This window comes from Mustela erminea, chromosome 4, assembly GCF_009829155.1.
Source record: "Mustela erminea isolate mMusErm1 chromosome 4, mMusErm1.Pri, whole genome shotgun sequence".
NCBI lineage: Eukaryota > Metazoa > Chordata > Mammalia > Carnivora > Mustelidae > Mustela > Mustela erminea.
The window spans coordinates 149,018,373-149,035,495 of NC_045617.1; the positions used below are offsets into that span (position 1 = coordinate 149,018,373).

At 49.5% G+C, this 17,123-nt stretch overlaps 1 long non-coding RNA gene and 4 other non-coding genes across 9 annotated transcripts in view; 4 read left to right on the forward strand and 1 right to left on the reverse strand.

The window, feature by feature from the left end:
* The window catches only part of LOC116587677, a 41,018-nt gene that overhangs the window by 2,146 nt on the left and 21,749 nt on the right, over window positions 1-17,123 (reverse strand). For 3 of the 5 annotated variants that reach the window (XR_004284549.1, XR_004284550.1, XR_004284551.1), the window contains exon 3: window positions 6,311-6,450. This is a non-coding gene — a long non-coding RNA (uncharacterized LOC116587677). Of the gene's footprint in view, window positions 1-1,040; window positions 3,892-6,310; window positions 6,451-17,123 lie in introns of all 5 variants that reach the window. The other 2 variants (XR_004284552.1, XR_004284553.1) reach the window with 2 other exon arrangements.
* Window positions 1,950-2,055, forward strand: TRNAL-CAA. Its single transcript has 2 exons — window positions 1,950-1,987; window positions 2,010-2,055. It is a non-coding gene; the product is annotated as a tRNA-Leu (tRNA).
* On the forward strand, window positions 3,002-3,106 carry TRNAL-CAA. The gene is made up of 2 exons: window positions 3,002-3,039; window positions 3,061-3,106. It is a non-coding gene; the product is annotated as a tRNA-Leu (tRNA).
* TRNAT-CGU lies at window positions 8,595-8,667 on the forward strand. Its single transcript has one exon. It is a non-coding gene; the product is annotated as a tRNA-Thr (tRNA).
* Window positions 16,200-16,293, forward strand: TRNAI-UAU. The gene is made up of 2 exons: window positions 16,200-16,237; window positions 16,258-16,293. It is a non-coding gene; the product is annotated as a tRNA-Ile (tRNA).

The window sequence follows — 17,123 nt, forward strand, 5'->3', positions numbered from 1 at the left end:
CTCAAACGCGCCGCCTACAAGAAGTCTCTAGGACCCTGCGCCTGTGCAATCTTCTCAAGAAAAACCAGAACCTGAACGGAAGCCCTTTCTCGGGAGCTCGGTGTTCGCCCGTTTGGCCTTCCCACACGGATTTCCAGGGATGGGTTCCAAACTGAGATCGCCCGCGCCTACACCAGAGCACTCCGCCGCTCCGCGACCCCACCGGGACGAGTGCTTGGGGGCAGAGCCTGGGCGCCGGGCTCCGGAGCAGGGCCCGGCAGGGGCGGGGCGGGGCGGGGGGAGGGCCGGGCAGAGGGTGGAACAGGGCCTGAGAGAAGGGCCGGGCAAAGGGAGGGACAGGAGCAGGGCTAGGAGGAGGGCTGGGCTAGGGATGGTGGGGCGGGGCGAGGGCCGGGCGGAGGGAGGGGCAGGCGGGGGCGGGGACGGAGCTCCTAGCGGCGGGTCACTGTCCCCATCAGGCGGGGCGCCCGGGGGCCAGCGGAGCGGCGGCAGGGGAGGAACAGCAAGCGGTAGTTGTAGAACGGTCTCTCGCAAGGTTACAGGGAAGTGGGGACGGCAGGAATCTCGCGGGAGGCTCGGCGCCGTCCTCCCCTGCAGTGGGACGTGCTGCCTACAGGAAATCTCCGATTTCTAGTCTCCACACTGAGTAGGTGCGTGTGAGAGAGTGTGTGTGTGTGTTGTGACCACCTGATCTGTGGACCGTGGAGCGGAAAACAGAGGCTCGGGGCGCTTTCTAGTTATGTCCGTGGACCACTTTTGTCACCGAAGCCTGGTTCTTCCGGACAAAGAATCCCGCAAAGCTGTTTTTAAGGCTTTTCCATCTCCTCCTTTCTTAGCTAACACCCTTTGCCTGCGCCTTCCTTCCTGTCCCTCTCAGAGACTGTCTCATCTTCCACCTTCCAAGGATGCCCGGAGACCATAGTTGAGAAGCTATCTCTTCTGCAAAAGTAGCTGAAGCCTCCTCTCAGTTCCTAAAGGTAGTTTCCTTTTTCCCACCAGGGACTTGGCCTTACAGCTATCACAGCCCAAGGCGAGCTTACCTTGCTGGAATCTTTGCTCACACCTGAGCCCATGGCCTGCTGCTTACTTACTCAAAACCAGACTTCTCTCCTTTCGGCTTCATGGTTATGTGTCATATTCTTTTGTATGATTCGGATTGCTCTAAAGTTTAAAAAGAAAAAAAGTCTTGAACATAGAAGGTGCTTGCTACCGCAGAGGTAAAATTTTTTTAATGGATTTTTGCAAAGACTGGTTATCAATACTCCATACTTCTTAAGGAACCAGAAATCATTCTTCTCCAAGGGCAGAGAGAACCCCAGTTTCTTGAGATGAGCCTGGCTACCAATATTCCGAAAACAGAGGTGTGATGTTTATTGCATGAACTCCAGCCTTGGGAAATTCTAGTTGATTCCTTTCTGAGCTGTTCTTTCCTTCTCAATTTTCCCTCTGAAATCTTCGGACCACTATTCCACTCTTTTTCATTTCCTCTGCTACAGAACCTGCAGAATTTGTGTTAACCTCCTAAGACAGAAGCCATGGGGTCATGACTTCCCGAGGATGGTGTCACACCCAGTGACCTCCCAGATGCGGGAGAGTCTGTGAACCTCAGGGAGAGCCCCCTAGACGGCGGTCGCCACGCGGATCAAATCTGCATTCCCAGCGCCCCACGCCTAAGGCCGGTCCTGCAAGTCGCAGCCAGTAGGATTCGTGGGGGAGAGGAAGAAAGACCTCCAGAGAGGCGTGGGCGCCTGGACTTCAGAGCTGCGTTCATCCCGTCGCCAGCTCGCCGCTTCCCCGCAGAACTCGTCCTGTCCCATCTTCGGGTTTTGCAGGTCGTGCCGAATGCTCGATCGCTCCTGCACCTGCTGGAAATAGCTCTCCGCTCCCTTCCTGGATGGAAGGTCTTTGGTCACTGACAGTTGTTACTTCGCACAGCTCCAGCGTGTCGTGTCAGGATGGCCGAGTGGTCTAAGGCGCCAGACTCAAGCACCTGCTTCCCGCTCTGGGACTTCTGGTCTCCGCATGGAGGCGTGGGTTCGAATCCCACTTCTGACAAGGCTCATTTTTGTTCTTGCCATACTCCTCAAATATTTTGCCCTCCAGTCCTAGGTTTCTCTTCTTCCCGATCGAGACTCCTCCCACTCTCCCCGTGCGCGCAGCCCCATTTCGTTCCTCGCGCGAGGGCAGCACCCTCCGTTACTCCGTCCTTCCCCTCCCCCAACATCTCAGAGCCCCCTCTTCCTAGAGAGAAGGCGGCAGCGATTTTCCTGAGGTCATGCCTTGCTCTGCCATCCTGGTGACCTTAAGGAAGCCTGGGAACTTGTCTTAAAAACAAGCAAAACAAAAACGAAACAAAGATGAAAGGGAACCAGAAGGACCTTCTTCTCCTGGGGGAGACGTGCAACCAGGTTCTGTGGTCTGTAGGAGGAAGATGCATAAAAGGCAAACCTTCTGTTTCAGAGGAGCTGCTGTCGGGCCCCCGCCCCGGCGGGTGATGTAGCTGAAAGGCCCCTGGGGGCTCTAGAGAATGGGGGGACCGCATTATCCCGCGGCGCCCGAGCGACCCCGCGGGGCAGGAGGCTCCCGACCCGTGTGGGGAAGTGAAAGATGACGCGTGGCTGCGGCCGGTGGCCTCATTGTCGGGGACAGGAGGAACGCCTCGAAATGCCCTGAACGGGTCTCTCAACGACCCCCTGCGTCCAGACACTGGTGCGCCGAGCCGGGCCTGCAGGATGCGGGTCGGATCACGAAGATCGCGGTGGCCTGCAGGCAGGTCCCAGGCCAGGTCCCAGGCGGGGTCGCTGCGAGGCCCGAGGCCGGGCTGCGGGGAGGGGCGCCGGCTTCCTGGTCTCCAGGTCTGCAGGAGAGGCTCGGGTTCGCGCGGAGCGCGCGCTCCTCGGTCTTTGCGCTTCTGCATCGGAGTTCGGAGTTTCCGCTTCGGCCGCGAGTCCCGGGGAGAGCCAAAGCTGAAGTAGGAAACTGAAGCAAGCCGCGGCGCAGTGTCAGGATGGCCGAGTGGTCTAAGGCGCCAGACTCAAGCGCAGCTTCCCGTCCTGGGACTTCTGGTCTCCGCATGGAGGCGTGGGTTCGAATCCCACTTCTGACACTCTCTGTTTTTTTTCCCCCTGAACACCCAACCCTCCATGAGGGAAAAGACCCACAATGGTTACAAGCTAACAGAGAATTTGTTACTCGAAAATGGTAACAAATCCTACTGGAAAGCAGGCAGGAATCAGAAAAGGATACTGCAAAGTCCTGAAGACAGCTCTGTCCGGTTTCCCTGGTCCCAAGTCTGGGATGTTCAAAGGAGAGTGAGGAAAAATGCTACTAGAAGCTGGAGAAGGGGCACCTGGCTGGTTCAACCGGTAGAATATGCTCTTGATCTGGAGGTTGTGAGTTCCAGCCCCATGTTTGGTATAGAGATTACTCAAAAATAAAATCTTTAAAAAAAAAAAAAAGTTGGAGGAAGGGAGGGCCCTGCTATCTAAAGTCTAATGGCAGGAGGTTGAGCAACACTGTTCCTGTGCTAATGTGAAAAGTAGGACATGGACCTAATGAATTTAGGGATTCATCCAAGGAAGTGTCCGGGCAATGTTTTGAAGGTGTCACCTTGCTTATCCTAGATGCCTAGATGGTAACATGAGTCATGAGAGAGATAAACAAAAGAAAGAAACATTCATTATAAAGGAACCAGGACTTGATGGATATCCAGTAAGAAGACTGTCCCTTTGCCTGGGTAGTTCAGTCTGTTAAGCTTGTCTTCGGCTTAGGTCATGATTCCAGGATTTTGGGACCCAGTTCCCCATCCCGCTCCTTGCTCAACAGGGAGCCTGCTTCTGCCTCTGTCTGCTGTTCTCCCTGCTTGTGCTCGCTCTGACAAATAAATAAAATCTTAAAAAAAAAAAAAAGAAGATTGTCCCTCATTGCCAGCCTCTCCAGATGACAGACAACATCACAATTAAGAAAAGCCTTCTGGGAAAACATCAGGAAAACACGGTCTAAAGATGAAGCCAATAATGCAACTGTAAAACCTTTGGTCAGATCCCTGAAGGATGCCAGGCGACACCTCGGCCATCATGGGATTCAGAAATTACATATATATGTACCAAAACCCATGTAGTACTGTGTCAAGCCCTTGATTTGGGGGTTATTTGTTATGCAGCCATAGTAATTTAGGCAATAGTAATGGCAAATATAATCATTTTATAATTAAAGGAACAAGCAAAAAAGGGACAGAGAAGAAATTCAAATAATGGCACTCAAGTTTCAAACCAGACTCTGAGAGGTTGTATTCGCCTGTATTTGACAGTCTATATTGTATTCCATTCCGGGGTCAGCAAACCACCCCACTGGCCAAATCCCAACCATTGCCCATGTTCGCAGGGGCTGTGAGCTCAAACGTTCCATTTTAAGACGATTGCAATGATCAATCACGTGAAAATTCCTCATTTCAGTGTCATGAATAAAGAGCTGTAAGAACACAGCCACGGGTACTTGCTTATCTGTTTTCTAGGACTGTGGAGGAGCTTAGTTGTAACAGAGACTACGTGCCCGCAGAGCTGAAAATATTTACTACCTGGCCCTTCATGGCAAGAGCTTGCCAGCTCTTACTCTAACCCATTTTGAGTGCACCGATAACTTTGGGTTCTTCGTTCTTCCGGAGGAAGGTTAGAGCTTCAGTTTCTTTTCAGGTGGTTTTGCTCATGTCTTATCAGTGGAGTGCCCCAACTCCAGCTTCCTGGGTTAACAATTTCTCTCTATTCTAGACTAGCTGCCGCTCATGGAGAAGCATGTCCCTGAGTGGGGTGGGGTGCGGTATAAATTTGGGGTGAGGGGTTTGTGGAAGGCAGAGATCTAGCCACGTTTCTTCCATCAGCCTTATGCTGGAGGCCCCATCACCTTCTCCGCACTGGGGTGCCCTTTATTCCCTTTCTTTACCCGAGAGGGATCCGTCTATCTCCAGATGTCCCATTCACGTGGGCTAGATGGGCCCAATATGCTGGTCTGTTCTACCTCTTCCTGGAACCAGCACAAAACGTCTCACTTATGGAAATCCTGACATTCTTGTCAATGAATTTCTCTCCCATACCCTTTGGACTTGTTTTCAGTTCTCTGTGCCTAGCTAGAATGTGTTTGTGCCTTCTCAGCTCCTCCTACCTCCTTCTCATCCTTTGAAAGAGGAGATAAGAGCATTTGTCTTGCTAAGTCTTACCTGTCAGGGATGGCGAAAGCCAGCCACAGCTAGAGCAGTAACAGCCACACTAGGTTTCAGTCATTAGGAGAGACATTATGGATTCCAGCTGAGTCCCGTTGGCCAGAAACCTGCCTCCAAAAGGAGTTATTACAAAATCAGGATTTTCTCTTTGCTTCATGTATGAACTCAGCCCAATGGAATAGCTGTATCAATAGCTATTGATCTGTATCAATACCTGTATACAATAGCTGTATCAATAGCTATTGATCAATAGCTAGTACCAATAGCTGTATCCATCAGCCCAAGGTGATACACACGTGTGTGGCTGCAGTCAGTGGATATTCTGTTTGAGGGCAAATGACTAGAAGGAGGGAAAACTGTGGGCAGAGCCACTCAAAGTGTGGTTGGCGACCAGCACAATCCATAAATGTTTGGAACCAGTCTGCTCTGTTTCAAGATATGGAGTTTTCGCCAGAGGTAAGTCAACTGTATCACCAAGCATCTTGTTTCGTTCTGCTGATGATTTGCTTGTAGTGAAGTTGCATTTAATTATATCCTGGAGCAAGCTTACCTTTCTGTGGGCCAGTAGCTGATGTTTCCCAACTGGCAACTTGCACATCGCTGGTATTGCCAGAGCATCCCAACATTCAAGCACAGGGTAACATGGTGCATTTTAAAAGGGTGACACAAGGATGCTTGGAGGGCTCAGCTGGTTAAGCATCTGCCTTCAGCTCAGGTCATGATCCTGGGGTCCTGGGATCGAGTCCTGCACTGGGCTTCTTGCTCAGCAGGGAGCCTGCTTCTCCCTTTGCCTGCCACTCCCCCTGCCTGTGTGCTCTAACTCTGGCAAATAAATAAATTCTTTAAAAAAATGTTTTTTAATAAAAGGGTAATTCATTCGGCTCACATCATCAGAATGAGTTTTCCAAAACATTATTTATATAGATCATAAGACTCTCCAAGAGAAACAGACTTGCTTACCCCTCCAGCAGGACTAATAGAGCCAGGAAATACGTCTACACTGCAGCCTTCATTGGCAGTTTGGAATGAACTGAGCTATTGCTGCAACCAGAAGCCCCACATTTTTTCCAGAACCAGATGCCTCCTAAGCCTTACCTGACCACAGAGCTGCCTTGCCCATGCCAGGCTCCCTGGGACACATCTGCTAGAAAGAAGCTGTACTTCATGCCTTCTTCCTCACTTTATGGCAGGCAGTGGCAACCAGATCCATATTCCTCCTCACGATGGCTGTGCTCCTGACATGGGATGATAAAAATTGTTTAGAAATACATATTACTTATCAGCTGCTCAAGCTTCAACCTACCTATGATCCAAGGTTTATACATGATGGAAAGTCATGACTCAACCAACCCCACACTAACCCCATCACCGCAGTTACAACAGCAGGGGCTGAGCATTCGCTATTTTCTCCCTGCTTTTGGGCCCTGGAAGGCAGCATCATTTGGGCTTTCTTGCCCCCTAGCTCCTGTCTGGACTCAGCCAATAGAAGGCACTGGCAGATGGGAGATGGTAAGAAGAGGAACAGTAGAGATTCCTGATGTCCCCTCTTGAATGTAACCCTAAATTTGGAGATCAATCCAACGGGTGTTCTGAAAACCCTTCCTAAAATAAATTCCAACTGGGCAAAGATTTCCTACATTGGAAGGAGGTGGAAATTAATAAAACAGTAGGGAAAAGTTCATTGTCTAAGTTAGCATCACTGAGTCAAAGGGTCAGGTCCAACAGAGACTGAATTCTGGAACATTTGGGTCTTCAGTTTAGCGTTACCTACGATAACGCTAAACTGAATATAGAGAAATATTACTTAGCATCATCTTATGATACATGATACATGATGTATGGATATATAGTATCTTAGTGTGGTGTTTGTAAGTGGAAAGCCCGACCAAAATTCAGAGTCACAACCAGAGACTCAGGCCTGGGGGAGGAGTGGCTCCAGGCTTCTTTGGGAATTTCACCCACAGATTTGGTGGTTTGGTGGGAACAGGTGGTTACCCTCTCCTACTTCCTGTCCTTCCTGTCTCCCTGCTAACTGCATTCTCTTCTTCATTTCCGGTGTTCTTACCACCCCTCCCCTCTTTTTAAAGAGCCCTTGCAGAGCTGCAAAAGCACTTGCAATTTAACTGCATCTGTAGGTAACATAGCCTGACACAGGCTTTGTCACCTGGTAGAGATTTGAGTGCTAGACAGTCTCAACTACCGAGGACTCGGTGAACCAGAGAAGTGTCTCCACAAGCCCCTGCCTGTCATTGCTCCACATGTTAGTAAACACTATGCTGAATGAATGCATTCAAGGATCAGAAGCCATTGTCTCTGCGGGTAGAGGAAAAAAGAGAGCCCACTGAGATCACACTTAAGATCATTAAAACACAAAACACCAAAAAAAAAAAAAAAAAAAGGTCCAAGTGATTCCTCTGAACCCTAACAGACCCGAATTTCACTGAAGTTATACATTTCTGTAGGTGCTAGAAACAGGAGGTGAACAGGGTATCTAAATATGGGATAAAATCTGAAAAAAACTGCAAACTGGAACTCCTTGGGCCTGCAATCCCCTTCTTCTCTTATACTCGGGTGATGACGATGAGTTTCGGGAGGTAGGGTCCCTTATTGCACAGGTGAATTTAGGATTTTGGAGAACTGGAACACACTGGCTCCTCCGGGGTGCAGGAGGCGGTTTTTAATCCTAGGACGTTCAGGAAAGCGTGATGAATAAGCGACGAGACTGACATCCCCTTCACGGCCCGCACTCTCAACTTCATTAATACGACCATTCCTTCGTTTGCTTGGTTCTCCTATCATGCGCGTCTGTGACACTCCGGGTCACAAGGGCATTGTCGTGCCTGTGTGTGACCGCGGTTGTTTTGGCCCGTGGGGTCCTCTGCAGAGCGGGCCTCCGGGCTCTGGCCGGATCGCACCGCCTCCCCTGTGCAGCAGTGAACGTGTTTGGAGTCGGGGCCGACGCGCCGCCGTGCATCTTAGTTTTCTGAGTGTCTTTCCTGAGTGGCGGGTATCGCCCGTGGTCGGGGTGTTGGGGTCTGTGTTGAAGATAGCTGCAGTTTCCTCGGAGGCCGGCGCCCGCCCTGGAGGCGGAGAGGAAGGCCCCTGCTTGCTGGTTTCCGAGACACCTGCGGCGGACTCGGGTCGGGAGGCCTGCGAGATCCGGCGCCGTTTCCGTCCCTACCCCCGCCTCCCTACTTTGCCCGGTCGCGCGTCCGGGCCGAGTCCCCAGACAGCCTTTAGGACGTGACAACTGTCACGGAGGACATCGGAAAGGGGAGGGGGTGCCATATCAAATGTCCAGGAACTCACAAAAACGGAAAACGAAACTTTGGCATAGATAATCAGCTTTAGGGCACGGAGTTGAGGGCCCCTTCAGCGGGGCTCCGTAGCTCAGGGGTTAGAGCACTGGTCTCGTAAACCAGGGGTCGTGAGTTCGAATCTCACTGGGGCCTCCAGCTCTTTCCTTTTTCATCTTCGGTAGATGATTTCAAAAGGAATGTTTCCCTGACACCAAAAGCTGGAACTAGAAATGAATTTGCCAAATCTATATTCTCTATTCCCAGAAAATTACTGCTAACATAAGCAGGGGATTCTAAAACGGAAGTTCATCATAAAAAACGGGGATAAAGCTGCTGTATCATCTTTAAATTGTTGGTGATACCTGAAATTCGGGTGTAGGAAAACAGAAGTGCCACCATTTACAATTAATGCCAATAGAAGCCAGCAGATGCGCTAACTTGTATTGAGTCTCAATCACAACCTAGAGTCAGGATTAGTTTAGCCACTGTAGGGACACTCGTCTGAATGAAAAGAGCATCATTAATAATCACATCAGAACTCCAGGCATAAACAGGGCTGCACTGTCACCCTGATTACAGAATCCAGAATGGCCCCCACGGCTTCTCTGCTCTCCTGTTGGTCTCCCCCGATTCTGCTGCTGCTGTCATAGTGGACTTTCTGCTCCTCTGGGAGCGGACCAATAGTCTATGTCAGGGTCTTGCTCCGGCCGCTCCCCTGCCTGGCATGCTCGGACTACCAATGTCCGCAGAGTGCACGTTTTCATTTCTTTGAAGTCTGCACCCTCCACTTTCTCAGTGATGCCTTCTTCGGTCATCCCGTCTAACATTTCAGTATCCTCCAACATTGTCTCTTTTTCTGCTTATTATTAACATGTATTTATATACTTAACAAAACAGAATAGGATGTGTATTTTAGTGGTCCATCTCCTATACTGTCTGTATCCCATACTGGAGTGTAAGACAGCCGAGCGCAGGTGTTCTTGTCTGGTGGCTAGGATCATATGCTGTAGCTTCTACAGTAATGCTCAGCACCTAGTAAGCAGTCAGTAAATATTTCCTGAGTGAGTTGAAGAATGTATCGTATTTTAATAAAAATTTTTAATTAAATTTAATAAGGGTTTAGGAAATATAAATTAGACTTTTAAAAATGTAGCACACTTGGCAAAATAGACATCCGTCCTTGATCTTAAATGCCTCATTAATGTGACTTGTGTTGGGGGAATGGCTGTTATTTTTGTTGTTGTCATATGTTTATTTATAGGTGTGGTATTTTTCTTTAGGCCAAGACAGAGAGCAGAGTGGGTAGGGGAGAGGGAGAGACAGAGAGAAGCATCGCATCAATGATGGCGGCACTGAGGGGCAAGGACCTCAAGCATCCACGGGATACACAGGCCCAATGAGCAAATTTGGTTTTCCATGTCCTTCTATCTGGATGTCCTGTTACCCATCCCCACTTCATGGTGCCTGAGGTCAAGACTAAAAACTGTGACTTCAGTGACTCTGACTTCTAGAACCCACCTTCACAGTAAACTCTTACTCACGGGGCTGATGAGAAGTGAAAATATAAAAACTAATAGAGAGAAAGGAGCATGTAGATGCTGTCCGTAGCGTCCCACCAAGTATGTCTACAAATCTTGGCATTACATGGGAGACGAAGATATGAAAAGAAAGAAGATCAGGAGATCTTGGCACCTGAAGAATGGCATGGTGGTGAACTCCTTGAGTTTTCTTTATGGGGTTTTATATATTCTAGATTGGATACTATTCCAGATGCCTGCTGTGTAATATTTTCTACATAACGCAGTAGTTCATATATATATATATATATATATATATATATATATATCAATATATGAACAGTGTGGGGGGTTAGGGGTGATGAGAACACAGAAGGCAAGTTGAGGACAAAGCAGAAGCTGACACCCTGCAACCCCCTCCCCCACCATGGGTATGTGTGACATCCTCAGGCACTCCTGGTTGCCCTAAAGGAAGAACAAACAGCTAACTTGTAGAGATCATGATCCTTCCAGACCTGAGTCTCCCTCAGTTTACAAATATCCTAGTGATTTACAAGGAAAGGGCTTTCTTACCAACAGCCTAATTTCCAGAGACCCAGAACTCCGCTCCCGGAAGCCCTAACATCACCCTTCCTCCCTAAAATTGAGGGAGGCTGAGGCAGAGGGAAATGTAAATAAAGTTAAATTTCTTCTAAACCTAAAGCTCATTGATAAGGACGTGTGATAGCAGGAGTGTGACTGTAACGTTCCTCCAGGAAGCTCCCAACTGTCTCACTGTTAATGCCTTACTGAAAGGAAAAACAACCTGAACTTCACAAAGAGCAAAGCCTCTGGTATCCTGTGTGTCTTCTTCAATACATGAAAGCTCTTTCCAAACCTCCCTTTTCCTTACCTCCCCAGTCCCATAGTCTATAATCACCACCCCCACAACACCGGGGCAGCAGCTCTTTCTGCCCACAGGTCCTGTTTCCGCGCATCAATAAATCTATTTTGCACCAAAGACGTCTCAAGAATTCTTTCTTGGCCATGAGCTTCAAACCCTAATAAGGTCTTTCCGACATCATACTCATGTTCTGTGTCTCACCTTGCATCTGGGTGAGCCAAAGATGCTCTGCTCCCACTCCAGGGGGGAGGCAAGAAAGTGCATCATTCTGAGTTTCCTCCTAGGCCTGTACAGCTGGTAGCATCTGAGAATGATGACTCAGGACAGTAGCTGGGAGCCCGCTGCCGGGTGACCTGGGGAGACCCCAGACCCTGAGGCCACCAGCCCACCTCCAAGATGGCGCTTAAGGCTCTGGGTCTCCTCATGGGAAATAATTTGAGGACAGACACAGCACAATGCACAGGGATACAAGCGGGGAATTTTATTAAAGCGAAAGCACATTCTCAGATGTGAGCGCGGGTGAGAGAGAGAGCTGTGCGCCTTGGGATTCACTTACCGACAGTTAACAAGAGGGTGGAATATTCGTTGCTTGGGATCAACATTTCTCGCGAGCAGGATTTGGGGGGGGTTTCCTCCTCACCAGCTAAGGGGTTTCCGGTCGTGGCGCCGCCGTCTTGGGCCTGTCTGGTGGGGTCCGGCTTCTCGCGGGACTTCTGACCTTCCCCACAGCCGGCGGTGGCCTCCTCCTTGCTGGCCTCTGGGCATCCCCTGAGAGCCTAAACTAACTGCCTACCCAGACAGTACAGAGAGAAAGCCTGCATAGAGCAGGGGGTAGTGGAATGGCAGGGGAGGGGGCAGAGGGAGTGGGACAGCAGGCTCCCCGCTGAGCAAGGAGCCTGACCTTGGACTAGATCCCAAGACCCCAGCATCAAGACCTGAGCCAAAGGGAGGCACTTAACCGACTGAGCCACCCAGCTATCCCTTTACAAATATTTTTATTGAGGTTTTAATTCTTAGTTCACTTATTTTTTTTTTCTACTGCAGACAGGTTGACTTTAGATCTCCGTTCTCTTTTAGGTATTTGTCTTTTTCCAGTGAATTCTATGAAACTTTCACTAAGCTTGTTTTGTCGCACATTCAGTGTTTGGAAGGGCGGCAGAGATTTTGCTTGCTGCTTCTCATCTGTCAATTCTGTAATGACCTCTTTACTCACTTGCTTGTCTTTGCTCTGCCATTGTCATTGTCATTCATTTCTGTCCTCTTTAAGTTAATTTTGTTTCCTCAGCCAGAGCATAAGACCATGACCAAGCTACCACCCAGGGATTCACCTGTGTCAGGTTTGGATCCAGGAGCTGTGGACATGGAAAACAGAATGCAAGACATCCATTCTGCTGAGAGTGGCAGAAAATGGAGAGACAGAGAGATAGAGAGAGAGATGATCTTAGGGTTCTTTTGGTCTTGTATGTGATACTGCTCTCTCCGGAGTGCTGGAGAGGGCCATAGACTTTCTGGGCATCTTTTTGGTCACTGGCCCATATTTCCACATTATTTTCCATTGTTCTTTGTGACCTCCCAAGGTTTGGTTTACTCTCAGAGGTTATTCATTCTGGATAATTCTTCCTCTAAGACTCTCCTAACTTAATCCTAAAGAGAGGATGGCAGAAGAGTGAGGTTTGGCAGTTCTTCCATCTTGTGGGAAGTACCCCTTATTGGTGTTGGGGGGGGGTATGGGCTTCCAGGCCAGAAGGTATTGCGCACCCCACCCCCAGGCTGCAGCTCCCACCTCCCACTGCCAACCTACAAGTTTCCAAGTTGGAGAATACTAATGGCTGTTTTCAATTTCTGCCTAATTAACACATTCTGTGAAGTACCCGGGGGTGTTTACAGAGAAAACCTGGCCATCTGCTTCAATTCCTCAACTTTCCTTTTAGACTGGTGCTCTTAAATTATTCATTCTTTGGGTGACTTTTTTCAAATGCATGTATAACTTCAGCCTTTTCTCCACTCTGAGTAATTGAGAGGGATCCAAACAGTTTTCCTTATTTTTCTTTGATTCCTTAGATTAAAAGACAGGGAGGGCCTATGATTATTAGAATCAACTGGAGCTTTTTAAAAATGTTGGTTTCCGGGATCCATCCCAAACCAATGAACTCGATCTCTGGGGGTCAGACTATTCATGGGTATGGTTTTAGGCAATTTTCCAGTTCCTCTGGGAAAGCACTGTTCTAAAAACATAGAATAAATGGGGTTGGAGAGTTTTGTGCCCCAGAAGCACATGGCAGCCAAGTCCTGGGATGTTTAAAATGCTATTTCAGGGGCACCTAGGTGGCTCAGTCATTTGAGTCACTGACTCTTGATTTTGGCTCTGGTCATGATCTCAGGTCCTGAGATCGAGCCCGGGATCCACACTGGGATTCATGCTCAGCAGGGAGTCTCTCCCTCTCCTTCTGTCCCTCCGGCTGCTCATGCTCTCTCTAAAATGAATAAATAAATATGTAAAATGTTATTTTAGCATATTCATGTTATTAATGTGGCCTAAAGATTTGTGGAGAGAAGATACACCCACAGGTAAACGGCATTATTCTCAGGTTATAAAAATACATCATTTTTCTCAAATCGCAAATGGAGCTCAGCCATATCATATTCTTTCCAGAGCAGAATCATGAGAACCTTGAATCATGGAGTCTTCAGAATCATCTTTTTGAGAAAGAATTTGAGCATTCCCTGTAGTCAGTGTCTGAGATGACTTTAATAGGGCACTTTAGTTGTTAGCAAATCTCTATCCTCTTCCTGAAGAGTAGGTCAACGGTCCAATGGTTTCCCTGTATTTGCAATACTATTATGTAGGGAAGGGAAAAAAGTTTTCCTGGACTCTCTTAGGGTCCCTGGCTGGGTCTGAAAATTAAACTGACACAGTTTAACAGGAAGGAAGCATACATGTTTACTTGATAAGAGGTTTATGGGACGTGGGAGCCTTTATAAGGAAATGAAAACACAAGGAAGTGGTTAAAGCTGAGTATTTCTATGCTGAGTTGGACCAAGAGAGGACTGTTGTGGGGAACTATGATAGGCCAAAGGATACAAGGTAAGTCTAGTAAGCTGGAAGGAATTTCTTAGAGTCCCTTTGTCTTTGGACAGAAGGGTGCCCCTTTCCTCAGGGTACCTCTCACATGAGAGTTTTATGATCTGCTTCAGGGGAGAGGCAGGAGCGGGTCAGAGTGAGCTTCCTGCTTTTCACATTTTCTCAGACTCCTTCAGCTTAAAATATTTAATTTGCTAAGTTGTCATATTTTGAGGTAGTGTGTTCTGAACCCCATCAATTACAAAAATATGTTTATTCCCATGTTTATTCCCCCATTCAAAACATAATATTATAAACTATCTCACAAACTATGGTCAGTCATTCATAATTATGAATTCCATCATGGTTTCTGTCAATCAGGCAATCAAGAGGATACAGAGAACTTTGCAATGGGGTATTTTTAGAAGGATTTCAGAAAGGGGCTACTTAAAAAAGGTGTGGGCAGGTTGGGGGGAAAGGCAGAGTAGAGGGCTACTGATATCAAGTGGTTAGTATCCCAAGGGCTTGAAGGAAAGAGGAAGGAAGCCGTTATTGGAACGAGAAGGAAAGATCCACTTGGATGAACCAGGCCGTGTTGACCCCCAGAAAAGAATACAGAAAAACGAACACTCCAACTTCTGTGTCCTCTCTCATTCTGATCTCCTTCTAGTGCTCCCACCATGAAAATCCAGCTGAAGGCAGAGGGCAGGGGGCCGGTGATGTGGTCCATACAGGCTAGGCTTCCCTAGAAGAGTAGATGGAGGTCAGAGATGGTTATTCTTTTTTTAACATTAACTATTCCAAGTATTTAGCTCTCCGCTTTTTCCTCCGTGAACACGATTTCATGCCCTACTGCCCACGTTGTGTGACAGACGTGTCTTCTCTGATGAAAGTCAGTTTAATCCCCAGTGACACTTCGAGTCATGGCAAGTTTCATCCCTTAAGAACAATAATTCCCTAGATACTGACTCCTATCCAGATCCGGATTTGGAGCATAGGCCCGTGAGTGCTGTTAGAGATTTAAGAGATTTACATAACTCACTTCGAACGGTGCCTGGCCTCGGTAAGCTCTGTCCAGGGGGTAACTGCCAGGGTTCTTATTTAGACGGAATGATCGCTAGAGGTCCAGGCGCCCTCGGTGTCTCTGTGTGATGGGGATGTTGGAGGAAACCCTCCGGTGCAGCGGCCATCCACCCAGGAGCTTATGGTGCTTCTCGCTGCTCGTCATGTTAGGGCGTTAATACTCGGAAAGATGCCCGCACAGCGGCGAAGGGGGCGGAGACCTCTTCCCTCCCCGGCCCCACTCTCCGTGTGTCTGAAAGGAGAGAGCTTCTCCTTCCAGGTAGGGCTGGTCGATCACTCCCAGTCCTGTTTGGTAGCCACTATGTGTTCAAGAACAGGCAGGCTATCTCCTTCCAGTTCACGGCAATTAGTCCATAAAAGCCAAAAGGCTTCGGATCTTAGGTGTATGCGCTTTGACAGCTGCCGTGTCCCCAGGCCCGAATCAGACAACTAAGCAAACAAACGGAGAAATGCCCACAACTGGCCTTTCTCCCGAGAGGCCCCGGGGAGGGGGCGAGGATCAGGGGCGGGCGCGGCGGCGAGACCGAGACAGGTGCAGGGGCGCCGGGGAGGGGGTGTGGACACCGCCTTGGCCACGGTGGCCTGCGGCACGAACGAGGAGAGGTCACGATCCGGTAGGTTGCCTGCAGCTCGTGGCCGAGCAGCCGGCTCTGCCTCGGATCGCGGCTTTCAGGCAGGCCCGGGAGGACATGGGCGACGGGAGGCCCAGCTGCGGGGTGCCGCCCGGGGCCGCGCGGAGCCGGGGCGGGCGGACTCGGCTCCCGGGGTCCCGGGGCCTCTGGGAGCATCCCCGAGCCGCCGCGCCTTGGCCACACGGCTGGCGCCTTCCACGGACGCGTTTCCCTTCTTGCGGCGAAGGCGGAGGGAGCCGGAGTCCGCGCGCGCTCGCTCCTCCGCCGTTGCTCCGGGCGCCTAAAGGACGCGTCCCGGGTCGCCGGCGGCCTAGGGGGAAGAAGCACTGCGCTCTCCCCGGTCGGAGGCAGGGAGGCGTGCAGACAGCCCCGGCTCTGCTCCGCAGCCCCGCGGGCGGCAGGTGCGCGGGGCGGTCCCGGGGCTCGGCGCGCTTCCGCTGCGGCGCGGGGACAGGCGCGCCCTGGCCCGAGGCTCCGTAGAGCGCGCGCCGGCGCCGCGGGGAAAGCATGCTCCAGTGGCGCAATCGGTTAGCGCGCGGTACTTATACAGCAGTATATGTGCGGGTGATGCCGAGGTTGTGAGTTCGAGCCTCACCTGGAGCATGTTTTCTTCCCTTTGCGATTTCAGATTTTTTTTTTTTTTTAAAGACACATTTATTCAGCCTCATGATCAGACTATTAAATTTAGCAATCAACAGCATGGGTGCAAAAAAAAAAAATCTACATTAAAACCCTTTGTGGGAATGCTTTACACTTTCCACAGAACAGAAACTAAAATAACCTGTTATACAATTAGTCACAAATACAGTCCTCTTGTTTTTTTGCCCACACACATGAGTATTGTCTAAAACATGTCTTCTTTGCAGCAGCTAGGCCCTGCCACCACTGTGCTTGGCTGAGTTCACAAATCTTGTGTAACCTGTAGCTTCCCTGTCACTTCTCTGGCTCTCCTCTCCTGCTAAGCTTTGTTTCCTGGCAGTAATTAAAACCCTCTGCCACTGCCATAGCTGCTGCTGCTGCTGCTGGAACCACCATAGCCACCTTGGTTTCGTGGTTTGGCGAAGTATTGGCCTCCACCACCATAAGGGCCAGAGCTTCCGCCTCCAAAATTGCCTCCTTTCATGGGTCCAAAATTTGAGGATTTTATTGTTGTAATTGCCAAAATCATTATAGCTTCCGCCACCTCCAAAGTTGCTTCCATCATTACCAAATCCGTTATAGCCATCCCCACTGCCACCATATCCACCACCACCTCGACCACTGAAGTTTCCTCCACGACCAAAGTTATCATTCCCACCAAAACCACCTCCACGACCACCACCACCACCAAAGTTTCCAGAACCACTTCGACCTCTTTGGCTGGATGAAGCACTAGCCATCTCTTGCTTAGAGAGCGCTTTCCTTACTTCACAGTTGTGGCCATTCACAGTATG